Source organism: Dromiciops gliroides, chromosome 4, assembly GCF_019393635.1.
Source record: "Dromiciops gliroides isolate mDroGli1 chromosome 4, mDroGli1.pri, whole genome shotgun sequence".
NCBI lineage: Eukaryota > Metazoa > Chordata > Mammalia > Microbiotheria > Microbiotheriidae > Dromiciops > Dromiciops gliroides.
This window is the reverse complement of record NC_057864.1, coordinates 451,334,033-451,349,660: the sequence shown is the minus strand read 5'-3', so window position 1 is coordinate 451,349,660 and position 15,628 is coordinate 451,334,033. Positions and strand designations below refer to the sequence as shown.

Sequence of the window (15,628 nt, the reverse complement as noted above, 5' to 3'; positions counted from 1 at the left end):
TTGGTGGTGAAATGAACCTTAGAAACTTTATAGTTAAACTTTTTTTTTCTAACATTGAGAAATTGAGACCCTTCCCCTCCCTGTTTACCTATTATTATTGGTATTTTTAAATGATATTTTTGTTTTCTGTTAATAAGCATTTATTTTCTCTCTTCCCCTTATTTAAATAAGAAAAAGAAAATCCTTGCAAAAAATATGCACAGTTAAACAAATTTCAACATTAGCCATTTCAAAATCATATGTTTTATTTGGAATCCTTAGTCCAGGTGGTAGGTAGCATTCTTCATCACTGTTCTTCTTGAATAATGGTTGGTCATTAAATTCAAAGATCAGAGTTCTCAAGTCTTTCAAAGTTGTTTATCTTTACAGTATATAAGTTGTTGTTCTCCTTGTTTTGATTATCTCACTCTGTATCATTTCTTCCCAGATTTCTCTAAAACCATTCCTTTTCACATTTATTAAAGCACAGTAGTATTCCATCACCATCATATAGCAGAACTTGTTCAGCCATTCTCTAATTAATGAGCACCCCCTTAGTTTCCAGTTCTTTACCACTATAAAAAGAGCGTCTATAAATATTTTTGTACATGGGGTACTTTTCTTCTTTCTTTGATTTCTTCGGGGAAAGGCCTAGTGGTGGTAATGACAGATCAAAAACTATGCACACTTTAGTAACTTTTAGGAATAGTTCCAAATTGCTTTCTCAAGTGTCAGGACTAATTCATGGCTGTCCTAATAGTGCATTAGTGTGGCTGTTTTCCCAGAGCCCCACCAACATTTGTCATTTTCCTTTTTTGTCAGCTTTGTTAAACCGAGGTTGTGTGAGGTGGAATCTAAGAGTTGCTTTAATGTATATTTCTCTAATTAGTAGTGGGGTGTTTTTTTTCTTATAGCTAGCTATAGTTTAGATTTCTTCCTTTGGAAACTGTTCATGTCCTTTGCTTATCAATTGGAGAACCAATGTTATTGTTGTAGTTAATATAAAATCAAAGGATTTTAAAACTATAAGCAACATCTACTTTTATTTGGCACCTGAAAGGTCCTCACCTTCTAGAGCAAAGCATAACTGAATGTGGGGGTCTTGGAAAATTTGGCAACAGTAAAAGCTTATGTATACCTATTTTATATACCTATATACCTGGGATCATGTAAAAATTTCTCAGGCAAAGAGGGATCTCAAGTGGAAAAAGTTTAAGAAGCCCTGTTCTAGAGCATTGTACTAGATGCTTGAGATACAGTGAGGTAATGGCATCTTCTTCACCTTTAAGGAGCTTGCAGTCTATTTAAGAAAATATGTATGTGTGTATGTGTGTGTGTATGTGTGTGTGTGTGTGTATATATGTATATATATAACTACTAGTAAATACCACAGCATTTCAGAGAAGGGAAGGTTTTGTGGAGGAAGGTTCACCTTTGTTAAAAATTGGCATTTTGGGGCAGCTAGGTGGCGCAGTGGATAAAGCACCGGCCCTGAATTCAGGAGGACCTGAGTTCAAATTGGGCCTCAGACACTTAACACTTACTAGCTATGTGACCCTGGGCAAGTCACTTAACCCCAGCTGCCTCACCAAAAAAAACCATTGGCATTGCTAGTGGGTAAGAGACCTATAATAGATCCTTGGAATTGCCCACAAATGGATAAGGAATTATAAATTCCTTGAGGGTAGAGACAGTATCTTACACTTTCTTGCCTAATGTAGTGTTCTGCATACTCTTATCATATATTTGTGAATTATTATGGTAACCGTGAAATGGTAGTCAGAACTGGGACATATACCCCACCCCCAAACAATCAAGAACTAGATTTGACATAAAATGATTACTTATCCGTAGTATAGAATTTTAAGAGTCAGAGGAAGGGCAGCTAGTTAGCACAGTGGATAATGTACCCGCCTAGGATTCAGGAGGACCTGAGTTCAAATCTGGCCTCAGACACTTGACAATTATTGCCCCGCCCAAAAAATAAAAAAGAGTCAGAGGGGATTTTATAGATTATCAAATTTAATCTCCCAAATAAGCAGAAATCCTGCTTGTAAGGGTCACAAAGTAGTCTTTAATGTCTTTTGAATAGTAGCACTATTGTCCTAAATGAAAAACTACTTGGGGGGGAAAGATGAGTTCAATTTAGTTATTCTGAGTTTGAGGTGACTGACATCCATGTGGAACTGTTTCTTGGGGCATATAAAAGTTGGAGTTATAAGATGTATAGCTGCTTGGTAGTGGAACCAAGATGAGAACTAGAACTCTTTTTGGGGGGGGGGGAGCGGGGGTCTGAGGCAATTGGGGTTAAGTGACTTGCCCAAGGGCACACAGCTAGTAAGTGTCAAGTGTCTGGCTGGTGCTCTATCCACCTAGCTGCCTCGAGAACTAGAACTTTCTATACTTAGACCTATAGATTTTCTGCTTTACTATGTTGACAGAAACATGAGTCAGAAACTCAGTACAGCTGAAGAGAATGATGTATATATTGCTAAGTAAGTGTTAGTAGAGAAGGTAGAACAGCATACGCTTGGAAAGGAATTGAGAAGTTGAAGACCACATTATGGAAAGGTTTGATCATAAACTTTTGTTTCCTTTCTGCACTGTTTTTCTTTATACTTAGATACTATGGATGTTTGTGTCTACTTTAATAAAACAGACTGGTGTGAAGAATAGTTGCCCAGCAGGGTTCTTCCTTAAGTTCCTAAGGGCCTTCTTTCTCTGTTTCACTTCTCCATATTCTAGGAATAGCTCTCTATTACTACATGTACTTGCATATTCCTTCTCTTCCAGACTTTTCATCTCTCCCCTTTCCTCTCTCCATTTCTGAGGCACAACTCTGTTTCCCCCCTCTATATAGTTTTCTTTCAGTTAGGCTGCTAAGGTTGTCACTAGCAGCAGGAACCCCTCTGAAGCTTGGTTAAAACATTTGAGACAAAAATGATTTCTAGAAATAAAAGGAAGGCTGCTTATTTACTGTTCATACTTCTTCAGCTGTTCTTATTAAGTCTTGGAGGATGGGAAGTCCCTCAGGTTTACTGTCAGCAGCAACAGCAAACTAAGAACTGTTTGTACCAACCTGCCTTTTCAGCCTTCTTTCACCATCATATATTTTAATTCATATTTTTTTTTTAAGTGAGGCAATTGGGGTTAAGTGACTTGCCCAGGGTCACACAGCTAGTAAGTATTAAGTGTATGAGGCCGGATTTGAACTCAGGTACTCCTGAATCCAGGGCCGGTGCTCTATCCACTGTGACACCTAGCTGCCCCCATATTCATCTATTTTAATATGATTATTGTCCTTTAAACATGCTCCTGGTTTCCTGTCTTCATGCCAGTGCTCTGACTGAAATGCCCTTCTCCTTTTTCTCAGCCCTTATCCTCAACTTTTTTTTTGCTGCATTTGACATTACTAACTACCCTTTTTTTTTCTTGAAAATTTATTTTCCTTTGACTTTCATGGCACATAATTTTCTTGCTTCTTCTTTTAGTTCCTTGGTCATTTCCTTCTCTTTCAGTAGATCTTCTTTCCTTTGCTGCTTAAATATTAGCATTCCCTAGGGTTCTGTTTTCAATCCTCTTTTCACACTCTTTTGCATGCCCACAGCTCCAACTGTCATCTAAGCACATCATCCTAAAATCTATATCCCTAACTTTGACCATTATCCTCATTTCCAAATTTGGATTTCCAGTGGTTTACTGGATGTCTACATTGACATTGATAGTTCACTAGTACCTGAAATGTGACCATATCTAAAATCAACTTAATCGCTTTTCCCCTAAGTCTGTTCTTTTTCCTTACTTTCTTATTTCTGTTCATGGTATCATCATCTTCTTACTCTTCCTTTTTCCTTCTTTCTTCTTCTCTTCCTTCCTCTTCCTTTTCCTCACAAAGGGAAAAGAAGATGAAAAAAATCAATATAACTGATCAATACTTGAAAACAATAGTCTCTGTTACCAAGTCTCCCTGCCTCCTCTCTTGTTCCTCTGTACTGAATATTGCTTCCAAATGGGTTTGCTAAAGCATAGTGCTCATCATATCCTGCTCAGATCTTTCTGGTGGGCAAATACTGCTTACCTATTAAAGTGTAGAACCATTGTTCTTTGCTCCTAGCCTAACCCTAACCAACCACGATACTGAGGAGGCCAAAGTTGATTAGTTCAAAGAAGACCTCCACATTTTCTAGAAAAAGATGCCACATTCATCGTAGGAGATTGGAATGCTAAAGTAGGAAATCAAAGATAATTGGAGTAACAGGCAAGTTTGGCCTTGGAGTACAAAATGAAGCAGGGCAGAGACTAATAGAATTTTGTCAAGATAACTCTCTGGTCATAACAAACACTCTTTTTCAATAATCAAAAAGGTGACTTTACTCATGGACATCATCAGTATGGTCAGTATTAAATGTCAATATTGAATTCAGATTGATAATATACTTTCTAGCTAAAGGTAGAGAAGCTCTATACAGTCCATTAAAACAAGACCTGGAGCTGACTGTGGTTCAGATCATGCTATTCTTATTGCAAAAGTCAGAATTAAATTATTGAAAGTAGGAAAAACCATCAGACTATATAGGTTTGACCTAAATAACCTCCCTTATGAATATGAAGTAGAGAGGTGATGAGTAGATTTAAGAAATTAGATCTGGTGGATAGAGTGACTGAAGAACTGTGGACAGAGGTTCATATTGTACAGGAGACAGCAACAAAAAACATTGCAAAGAAAAAGAAGAGCAGGAAAGCAAAATGGTGTCTGCTGAGGATTTATAAATAGCTGAGGAAGGAAGAAAAGTGAAAGGAAAAGGTATGCATTAATGAATCCATAATTTCAGAGAATAATAAGGAGAAAGAAGGTTTTCTTTTTCTTTATTTTTGGTGGGGCAGTGAGGGTTAAATGACTTGCCCAAGGTCACACAGCTAGTGTCAAGTGTCTAAGGCTAGATTTGAACTCAGGTCCTCCTGAATCTAGGACCAGTGCTTTGTCCACTTCGCCACCTAGCTGGCCCTGTGAAGGTTTTCTTAAATAAGAAATGCAAAGAAAAAGAAGAAAACAATAGAATGGAAAAGACAGATCTCTTCAAGAAAATTAGAAATATCAAGGGGAATGTTTCATGCAAAAAAAATGGGCAATGATAAAAGACAAAAATGGTAGGGACTTAACAGAAGCAGAAGATATTAAGAAGAAAGGAAAAGAATACACAGAAGAACATGTGAGAAAAATCTTAACATCACTGATAGCCACAGTGGTGTAGGTTACTGATCTAAAGCCAGACATCCTGGAGAATTAAGTCAAATGGGTCTTAGGAAGCATTGCTAACAAGGTTAGTGGAGGTGATGAAATTCTAGCTGAGCTGTTTAAAACCCTAAAAGATGATGCAGTTAAAGTCCTGCACTCAATATGCCAGGAAATTTGGAAAACTCAACAGTGGCCACTGGATTGGAAAAGATCAGTTTATGTCACAATCCTGAAAAAGAATAATGCTTTTAAGAGATATTCAAATGACTGAACGATTGTACTCATTTCACATGCTAGCAAAATTATCCTTAATATTCTACACGCCAGGCTTTACAATATGTGATCCAAGAGTTACCAGAAGAGACACTGGAGACCAAATTGCCAACATTTGAGGGATTATGGTGAAAGCAAAGGAGGTCCAGAAAAACTAATGCTTCATTGAGTACACTAAAGCCTTTGACTGTGTGGATCACCACAAAATGTGACAAGTCCTCAAAAACTAAGAGTACCAGATCATCTTGTCTCCTGGGGATCCTATACGTGGGCCAAGAAGCAAGTCAGAACCAAGCATGGAACAACTGATTGGTTTAAGATTGGAAAAGGAGTATGACAAGCTGTATGATACTGTGGACCTATTTGTTTAACTTATATGCAGAGTACATCATGTGAAATGCCAGGTTGGATGAATCAAAGCAGGAATTAAGGTTGCTGGGAGAAATATCAACAATCTCAAATATGTAGGATACTACTTTGATGGCAGAAAGTGAAGAGAAATTAAGAAGCCTCTTGATGAAGATGAAAGAAGAGAGTGTAAAAGCTGGCTTGAAGCTTGACATCAAAACTGTGAGATTTAAAATTGGATATTAGACCATAAATCTCCCCTCTTTAACCTTTCCCTTAATTTATCTCCCAGACTAGTAAATGGAAGAAGCTTCTGGTTTTCTAGTTAGAGCTTTTATTGTGTGGTAGTTACCAGGTGATGTTGATTAGAGGGATAGGAAAGTAGAAATACAATACAAATCGTCTTAAGTCTAAGCTTAGTCTATCTATATTCTGTATAAAACTCACCAAAAGCCCAAGGCCACCTTTGGGGAGAGAGAGAGACCGAGTCAAGCGCCGTGCTGCTAACCGCGAGCCGGGCCCAGTCGAACTACAGTCAGCGTCTGTCTGTGCAGCGCAGTCAGGAGACCAGCAGAGCAGGAAAGAGAACCCACTTCTGTTCTCTCCTTGCCTTTTAAGCTCGCACCCCGGAAGTCGAGTGCTCAGCAGGCAGTCTGGCATGCGTAGCTCATGCCGTTGGTCTCCTCCCCGAAAGGGTGGTCCTTCAAAAACTGGCGTCTTTCAGTTATCCTAACCGACTGTTAAAAAACTTTCATTTTTTTTTACCACATTTCCCCCCTTTGCTTCCTCAAGAAACGCAATGTTTCCTTGATGGAACAGTAAAAAGAATATAATAACTATTGCTAACTAAAAAACAAAAAACCCTAAGATCTTGGTAACTGGTCCCATCACTTCCTGGTAGATAGAAAGAGAAGTGGAAGCAGTGTCAGATTTTATTTTCTTTCGCTCAAACATCATTGCAGACTGAGACTGCACCTTTAAGTTAAAAGAGACTTGGTCCTTGGAAGGAAGGCTATGGAAAATCTAAAATCCACGGACAGAATACCAAAAAGCAGAGCCATCACCTTACTGACAAAGATCCATATGAGTCAGAGCTGTGTTTTTTTCAGTAGCAATGTATGGCTGTGAAAACTGGACTATAAGGAAAGCCGAGTGCCACAGAATCAACACTTGAATTCTGGTGTTGGAGAAGAGTTTTCAAGAATCCTTTGGACAGCAGGGCTATCAAATCAGTCAAATATTTAAAGAAAAAAATTTAGGTTATTCACTGGAAGGTCTAACACTGAAGTTGAATTCTTTGGCCCCATGATGAGAAGGCAGGACTCATTGGAAAAGACCCTGATATTGGGAAAGATTGAAGACAGAAGGAAAAGGGGATGGCAGAGGATCAGATGGATAGATAGTGTCATAGAAACAATGAACATGAACTTGAACAGACTTTGAGAGATAGTGGAGTATAGAAGGGCCTGCCATGCTGTGGTCCATGGGGTCAGGAAGAGTCAGACATGACTGAGCAATTGAACAACAAACAACAAATAACTGTAGCCATATTTCCTGCTATTGTCCTTCACACATATTACCTACATTCTCTGAGTATGTATCATACTTTCCAGCCTCTGATTTTTTTCTTTTATTTCTGCCTATGATGTCCTCTTTTGCCTATACCACAACTCTACCTCTACAATTCCTATCATTTCTTCAAGACCTTACTTAGATTCCACTTCCTTTGTCAAGTTTTTCTTAATTCCCCATAGCCATAAGAATAAGTCACTCTCCTCTGCACTTCATGACTTTTAATTGAATTATTAGTAATAGGGATAGGGAGTGCATCTGTAGTTTCACTTCATTAGGGATTTCCAAGTGAAGATGTTCCCTTTACCAATATGTTGGCCCCTTCTCTACAACTTTCAGTCTTAGAGAGTCTTACCTCGAGCACTGAGAAGTGACTTTTCCAGGGTCACAGCATCAGGATGGGTCCAAGGCAGGGATTGAACCTGGGTCTTCCTGTCTTTGAGGGCAACTTTCTGTCAGCTAGACCATATGGCATCTTTTAAATTTTATTTTTACCTCTTATTTCTCATTTCTCATTCATGTTTTATTATATATGCACACCTTATCTTCCCTACTAGACTAAAAGTTTTAGAAGAAAAGGAGTATTAGGGCCCAAGTTCAGATCCTGGCCCTGCCAGTCACTGCCTAGGGAACCTTTGGCAGTCATCACTTAATCTCTCTGACTTAATTTCTTTGTCTGTAAAATGAGCAGGCTGGACTAAATGATTCTCTGTGGTCCCTTTCAGCTCTAGATGAACAATGTCCTTTGTATCCCTCCATGAGACCTATGACCATTCCTTGCTCACACTAGGCACTAGAGTAGATTTTTAGTGAATGAAATAATTGCTCTCTTTTTTAGTGACAAAAGTTAAGCTCTTTCACATGTAAGTGCTTTCCTCATTGCAATGCTGTGGTAGTGCAGATAGAATCATTTCCATTTTACAGATGGGAAAATGGAGGCTCAGAGAGGTTAAGTGACTTGTCCACAGTCATACAACATGTTTTAGAGGCAGTGCTCAAAAGCAGACCTTTTCATTCCACGTTCTGAGTTCTGTCCTTTAGACTAACTTAATGTTCCAGGAAATGTGATGGTTATGCCATTCATGGTGAACACAAAAGTCATTTATTCTCCACTCTGAAATAGAGCTGGGGTTCCACCACAGTGGTATCGATCTAGGCCCTCACAGCTCTCACCACAGTTTGGACAGTGGAAGGAAGGAGACTTCAAACAATATACCTTGTTGATAATCCAGTCATCCACATCTGAATTTGTTTTTTTGTTAAGTTATTCAGTTGTGTCTGACTCTTTGTGACCCCATGAGCCATAGCATACCAGGCCCTTTTATCTTCCACTACCTCTCGAAGTCTGTCCAAATTCATGTTCGGTGTTTCCATGATACTCTCTATCCATCTCTGCTTTCCCTTCTTCTGTTTGCCATCAGCCTTAGAAAATTGACTATAAATACAATACACACACACACACACACACACACACACACACTCTTGCACACTCACACACTCATGCAGGTACACAGTTGGGATAACTGGCTTTGGCGCATGGCTGACTTTGTGTTTTTTAGAATGAAGAGAATTTTGTTTCTTTGACTTCCTGAGCACTCCTTGTCTACCTGCAAGTTGTTTGTTGTAGCACACTGGTGAATAATGTATGTTGTTAACATTGTAATGCTATGATGCCATCGAAGTGTTTCATTTCATTTTTTCCCCCCTTAATCCTCTGTTTTGGTTGTGTGCATGTTTGTAGACTCTGACCAGATAGACTGGCTTATTGCTGCTCTTCCAGATCAAGGTGGATGGCTCAGTTTCCTCCTGGTATTCTGTATTCAGGTAAATGGAAAATAGTTTCAGGGGCTACAGGAAGGTTCCCTATGTCATAACCTCCACTCAAGTTTTCACCTTTGCTATTATTTCAAAGTTGCCTGTTTTATCATTTAACCTGTGGGAACCAAGAGAGCAGGTGTTGTCAGGACTCTGCTGAAGGCAGCACGACTTCTGTGTCATAGACTCAGTAAGTTCTCTACCCAAGTTGAGTGGGTGCCCAGAGGGTCTTTAAATATGTGCAAGACTTTCTTCTGAGCACCCTTATAGAAAGCATTTTGCATTAGCCAAGTTCAGTAGTGGGGATGTGGCAGCTTTGGAATGTCACACAGCCATATGCATAGTGATAGCCTGTGGATGTTGTCATTGGATTTCCTTAGGGTAGTCTTTTTAAAGTTATGTGACAAATATTTACCAAGAACATGTCATGTATAAGGTACTATCCTAGCTGCTGTGGGGATAATAAAAATAAATAAAACCTGGTTTAGACCTAGAATATCACTGGAACCTGTTGAGCTGATCTGATCTGGCCTAAACTCCCACACTCTGAGAATAGACTATTTGTAGAAGGAATCTGTGATTTTGTTTTTGCTGAAATGAGTCTCCTTCCCACCCACTTTGATAAGATCAAGTTCTTGATCTCTTGGTAATGATGGCTTTCATTGTCTATAACTGAGGCCCAGTCAAATTGCCCTCAGGTAGCATGGGATAGCTGTCTAGAAAGTCCTCTTATCTATTTTTCCAGTAATTCACCTAAATAGAATAAAAGGTAGGCATGCAGATTTCTTCTTCATTATCACAAAAATTTATTGATCAGATCAGATCAGATCAGAACCAGAGGCCCAGAGAGGCTAAGAGCCCAAGAACACATAGCCACGGGTCAGAACTGGCACTAGAACAGGTCTTATAACTAGAATGCTGCACTTGCAGGTCTAGGCATTGCACACAGATGAAGCAAAAAGGTGCCATCCAGTCCATAACACTGTTTGCTCTATTTTCTTAAGCAATACGATACAAGAAAATGGTGTTTTGATTGAGGCCTGTGACTAGGCCTGTGACCTTTTATTCTTGATTACTACTTAGCACAGTACCTGGTACATAGTAATATGCACGTGAGTGACACATGATGCTTAATGACTGTGTTCTCACTGTCCCTCATGGAAGGGAACTAGTAACATGTTTAAAATATCAAATGAAATAGTCAAACTTTAGAATTTTCATTGCAAGAGAGTTGGACACATTTATGGGTTTTCTCTAATTCCTCCTCTAGGGTTAGCAGAATTCTGCTATGGCTCCTTTAGTAGTGGTAGATTTGGCATTAACAGAATATTCCCAGGGGAGGAAAGCTGCATCTAGGTCATTGTAACCTTGTGTTTGGGTTGTAGGTTTCCTTCTGGTAAAGGAAAAAGTGCTTAGTAAACCCTAAAGTACTATATACATGTAAGTTGTTTGGTGTTTATTGTTGCCCTCCATATCAGTAAATAGTTTCTATGAATGTGATGGTAAGGACTTTAGCCTTTTCATAGTCTCTGTCATGATGTTGAGCTAGGTGGCACAGTGGATAAAGCACTGGCCCTGGATTCAGGAGGACCTGAGTTCAAATCTGACCTCAGACACTCAACACTTACTAGCTGTGTGACCCTAGGCAAGTCACTTAACACTCATTGCCCTTCAGAAAATTTTTTTTTAATTAAAGAGGAAATACATTTTTCAAGTTGGTGTTTCCTTCCTTTTTCTCTGTATGGTGTATAATGAATTTGATTGTGATTTGAAAGTGCTAAGAGAAAATTTCATAGATTCATTCTCATAAATTCGTTCACCTCTCTATACTAAAAAGCAACAAAGCACACAGGTCTGATATCACTTGTCTTTGGCATACATTTAATGATTTTTTTTTTTGCAACGAATTTTCCTAACTTTGCCTTGTTACTGCTATTAAAATGAATTTAATTTGTTTCTAATACATTAGCTGATGTCAGTGAAAGAAGGTTGATAAGTTTTGGGGGTGGGTTTGGGGGAGGAAAAGACAGACTGGGATTAGAAATTTATGAGAAATGGGATATAGGGAAAAGAGTGCTGGGCTAAGAATTAGGAGGTTTGGCTTGGCCCCTTACTAGCTGTGTTTGATTTTTGCCATGTCGCTTAACCTTTTAGGTCTCAGTTTCCTCCTCTGTAAATTGAAAGGATTGTACAAGATTATGAGGATCTGCAAAGCTTTTAAGGAAGAAAATCATTATTTTTTTAATTATAAAAGTATTTTATTGTTTTCCAGTTACATGTAGAGATAGTTTTTAACATTTATTTTTATAAGATTTCCAGTTTCAAGTTTTTCCCTCCCCCCCTCCCCAAGACAGCAAGTAATCTGATACATATATGTACAATAACATTAAACATATTTCTGCATTAGTCATGTTATAAGAGAAGAATCAGAGCAAAAAGGAAAAAACCTCAAAAAAGAAAAACAACAGTACCAAAACCAAAAGAAATAGTATGGTTCGATCTGCATCCATATTCCACAGTTCTTTTTTTTTCCTGGATTTGGAGAGCCTTTTCCATCATGAGTCCTTTGGAACTATCTTGTACCGTTGTATTGCTGAGAAGAATCAAGTCTATCACAGTTGATCAACTCATAATGTTTTTTGTGGTTTTGTTTTTTTTTTAAAGTGAGGCAGTAGGGGTTAAGTGACTTGCCCAAGGTCACACAGCTAGTAAGTGTCAAGTGTCTGAGGCTGGATTTGAACTCAGGTCCTCCTGAATCCAGGCCCGGTGCTTTCTCCACTGCGCCATGTGTTAGCTGCCCCTAACACATAATGTTGATGATACTATGTACAATGTTCTGGTTCTGCTCATCTCACTCATCATCACTTCATGCAAGTCCTTCCAGGTTTCTCTGAAATCTGCCTGCTCATCGTTTCTTACAGCACAATAGAATTCCATTACATTCATATACCACAACTTGTTCAGCCATTCCCCAATTGATAGACAGCCCCTCAATTTCCAATTCCTTGCCACCATGAAAAGAGCAGCTATAAATATTTTTGTACATGTGGGTACTTTTCCCTTTTTTATGATTTCTTTGGGAAAAAGACCCAATAGTGGTATTGCTGAGTCAAAGGGTATGCACAGCTTTATAGCCCTTTGGGCACAATTCCAAATTACTCTCCAGAATAGTTGGATCAGTTCACAGCTCCACCAACAATGCATTAGTGTTCCAACAGCTTCTCCAACATGTTTTATTTTCCTTTTTTGTCATATTAGCCAATCTGATAGGTGTCAGGTGGTACCTCAGAGTTGAAAAACCATTATTTTTTGATAGTAGTCCTAAAATGTAATTTTTTAGAGCTAAGTTATGTACACACATACATTCATTTTAATTGATGTGAGAGGCAACCTCTATGGGCAAGGAACCACAAATGCATTAGCCTCGTAGGCCCTCTCTGTATTTTGATGGTTGGAGGGAAGATGAGATGAGACATATGAGAGGTCTAGGCTTGGGTTGGAAATCCAGAGTCATTATTCCCTGAAGATTAACGTGTAGGTACAAATTAATTGATGTATTTGGATTAAAAGAAACCAGAGTATAGATGTACTTACAGAGCCTTTTTCAGCTGAGGATCCCCCACCTCACTGGGGCAGCTAGAGACCACCACAGTGCACAGAGTGCTGGCCTGGAGTCAGGACACTCAGCCTCAGATGCTTACTAGCTGTGTGATCCAGGGCAAGTCACTTGACTGCTTTCTGCCTCAGTTTCTTCATCTGTAAAATAGAGATAATAACAGTAACTACCTCCAGGATTGTGAGGATCAAATGAGATCATTCACAGTATTTAGCACAGTACCTGGCATGTCCTAAGTACTATATAAATGTATTTTTCCCTTTCTTCTTTCCCATTGCTGAGGCCTAGATTACATGATCTTTAAGGTACCTTGCAGTTCTAAAATTCTCTGGTTCCTGAAAGACTGACTTCCTACTAGGGCCTGGCACATAGTAGGCCCTTAATAAATACTTGTTGATTACTCTTCTTCTATCCCTGGATTCTGCCATATAAATAACAAGACCTTTCATTTTTGTTCTTGATAGTTTCAAAAGTTCTTTTGTATTCTCTTGATCAGCCAGTAAGCGTTTAAGTTTCCCCGCTGCGCCTAGGTCCTGTGCTCAGTGTAGGAAATAGAGGTGCAAAACGTCTCACAAAGCCTGCTTGGAAAGAGCTTACATTCTAATGGGGATGGCAAGAAGCACATGTGTAAACATATGAAATAGAGATCTAAGGTGAATAAATGCAAATATGGACAGAGTAGTTAAAGACTAGGTTATGTCATAACAGCCCTGGGAGGAGGTAGGAAAGGTGTTTCTCCCATTTTACAGATGAGGAAATGATAGCTTAGAGAGATTAGGTGGCTTGCTTATAACCACAGTTTTGTGGGTGTCATAGCTACTACACCTCAGCCCAGGTTTTCTACTTCTGGTGCTTCTTATTGTGGTTAGACTGGAAAGAATGTCTAATGAACCTCTTTACCCCAACCTAAAAAGAGGGGGAGGGTGAAGGCAGATAAGAATAGATGGTTCTTTTAAAACAGAACTTTTTGGTCCATGAAGCGCCTAGGGCCAGGCTGACTTGGCTGTGTTATATGACTGTATCTAGTTAGCCTTGATTATTCATACTGGTTGGACAAATTGAGGAAAAGTAAAACCCACAAAATACATATAAACTTTGTTTCTTATATAATAGATTTCTCAATTATCCATATTATGAAAGACAACAACATAATACGTATTTATGGAATATCTCCTATATTCAAAGTACTTACTGTGTGTGGACTTTGGAGACTTAGAAGGTGTGGTCCCTTCTTCCTACTCTCAAGTAACTGATAATTTAGTTGGAAAGATAAAGCATACCTAGGTATCAATGATTTGAGTAGTAATTGATAAATATCTAACAGTTCAGAGGATGGAGAATTCAGATTATAGGCTCAGAAATTCATGACTGAGAGAGGCTTTAGATACCATACTCCAACTTTCTTATTTTATAGATAATGAAACTAAGGCCCAGAGAAGGTAAGTGTGTTTCCCAGGGTTGCACAGATCACAAGAAGGAGAATGAGATTTGAACCCAAGCCCTTGGACTTCAGATATGATTCTTTCCATTGTATTGTGGTGATGATCAGAGAAAGCCAGAAAAAATACAACTCAAACTGGACCTCGAACAATGGATAAGCAAAAAATAATGCATATTTGGTTTTGAATTGCATTAGAGAATTTTTGAAGAAAATTTACCGTTCTAATTATATGTTTTTTTTGGCTTCTATTAAAATTGGTTTATATCCTTTGACGATATCAGCCAACAATGTGGGGTAATGGTAAGGAGGAAATGGTTTAAATGTGTGTTAGATGGTAGGGGGAAATGACCTTCATGAGATGAAACAAAAATTACCCCAGAAGACATATAAGAAGAGTTGATTCCCAGTTATTTCAATCAGTCAAGTAGAATATAAAGTCCTTGAGGGTAAGGACTGTTGTTTTTGTCCATATCCCCAACACCCATCATGGTGCCTAATGCATATTTATTGAATTGAATTGAATTTACTCTCTCCTTGCTCCTTCTCATCCTTTCTTGGCCATTCGAACAATGAAATGTCCCAAAGAATAGGGAGCATGGAGGTAGAAGAGAATGGGGGGAGACTAATCTATTGATTCAGTTTTTATCCGCCGAATTAAGTTATTGTGTCAATTAGGATCAATTAAACATTTATTAAGTACCTAATATCTGTAAGGTGCAGCTCTGGGGGCTGGGATAAAAACCTACAGTTTAAGAAGCTGACAATCTAATTGGTATGTATGGCATGTCCACAATTATAATACAAGGTAGAATGTGATAGGATGCCAGGGGACATAATGACAAAGTGCTCCAGGAAAATCTGAGGAGAGACCACAGTCAGCTGTAAATTCAGGGAAGGTGCTTCCCCCGCCCCCACCAGGAGGAAGTAGCCCCTTGGCCTGTGCCTTGAAAGTAGTAAATGTCCATAGGCATTGATGGCAAGGATGGCCTGTCATTTAGAGAAGATAACAAGACCTTATGCTTGCTAGCATACAAGGGATTTTCAATTACATTATTTCATTTGATCTCTTCCACACCCCTGTGAATTATGTGGAGGATAAGATGCTGTTATCCCCATTTTACAGGTAAGGAAACTGAGGCTGAGATACAGTAAGGGGCTTGATCAAGATTACACATCGAGAAAGTGCTGGAGCTAGGGTTGGAACGCTGGTTTTCAGGCTCAGATGTTCTTTCCATTCCACCTGACTATTTGGTAGTCCCATTCCCTGAAGAAAAGAGAATAAAACTGTATCTGATAAGCTGATACATTGGGCTAGACCCCAAAATAAACATTAACCCAATATATGTTT

The 15,628-nt window shown here is 38.9% G+C and overlaps 1 protein-coding gene across 4 annotated transcripts in view; it reads left to right on the top strand.

Annotated features, from left to right (window-relative positions):
• The window catches only part of OTUD7B (OTU deubiquitinase 7B), an 84,745-nt gene that overhangs the window by 15,723 nt on the left and 53,394 nt on the right, over positions 1–15,628 (top strand). The gene's annotated exons all lie outside the window — the stretch shown is intronic.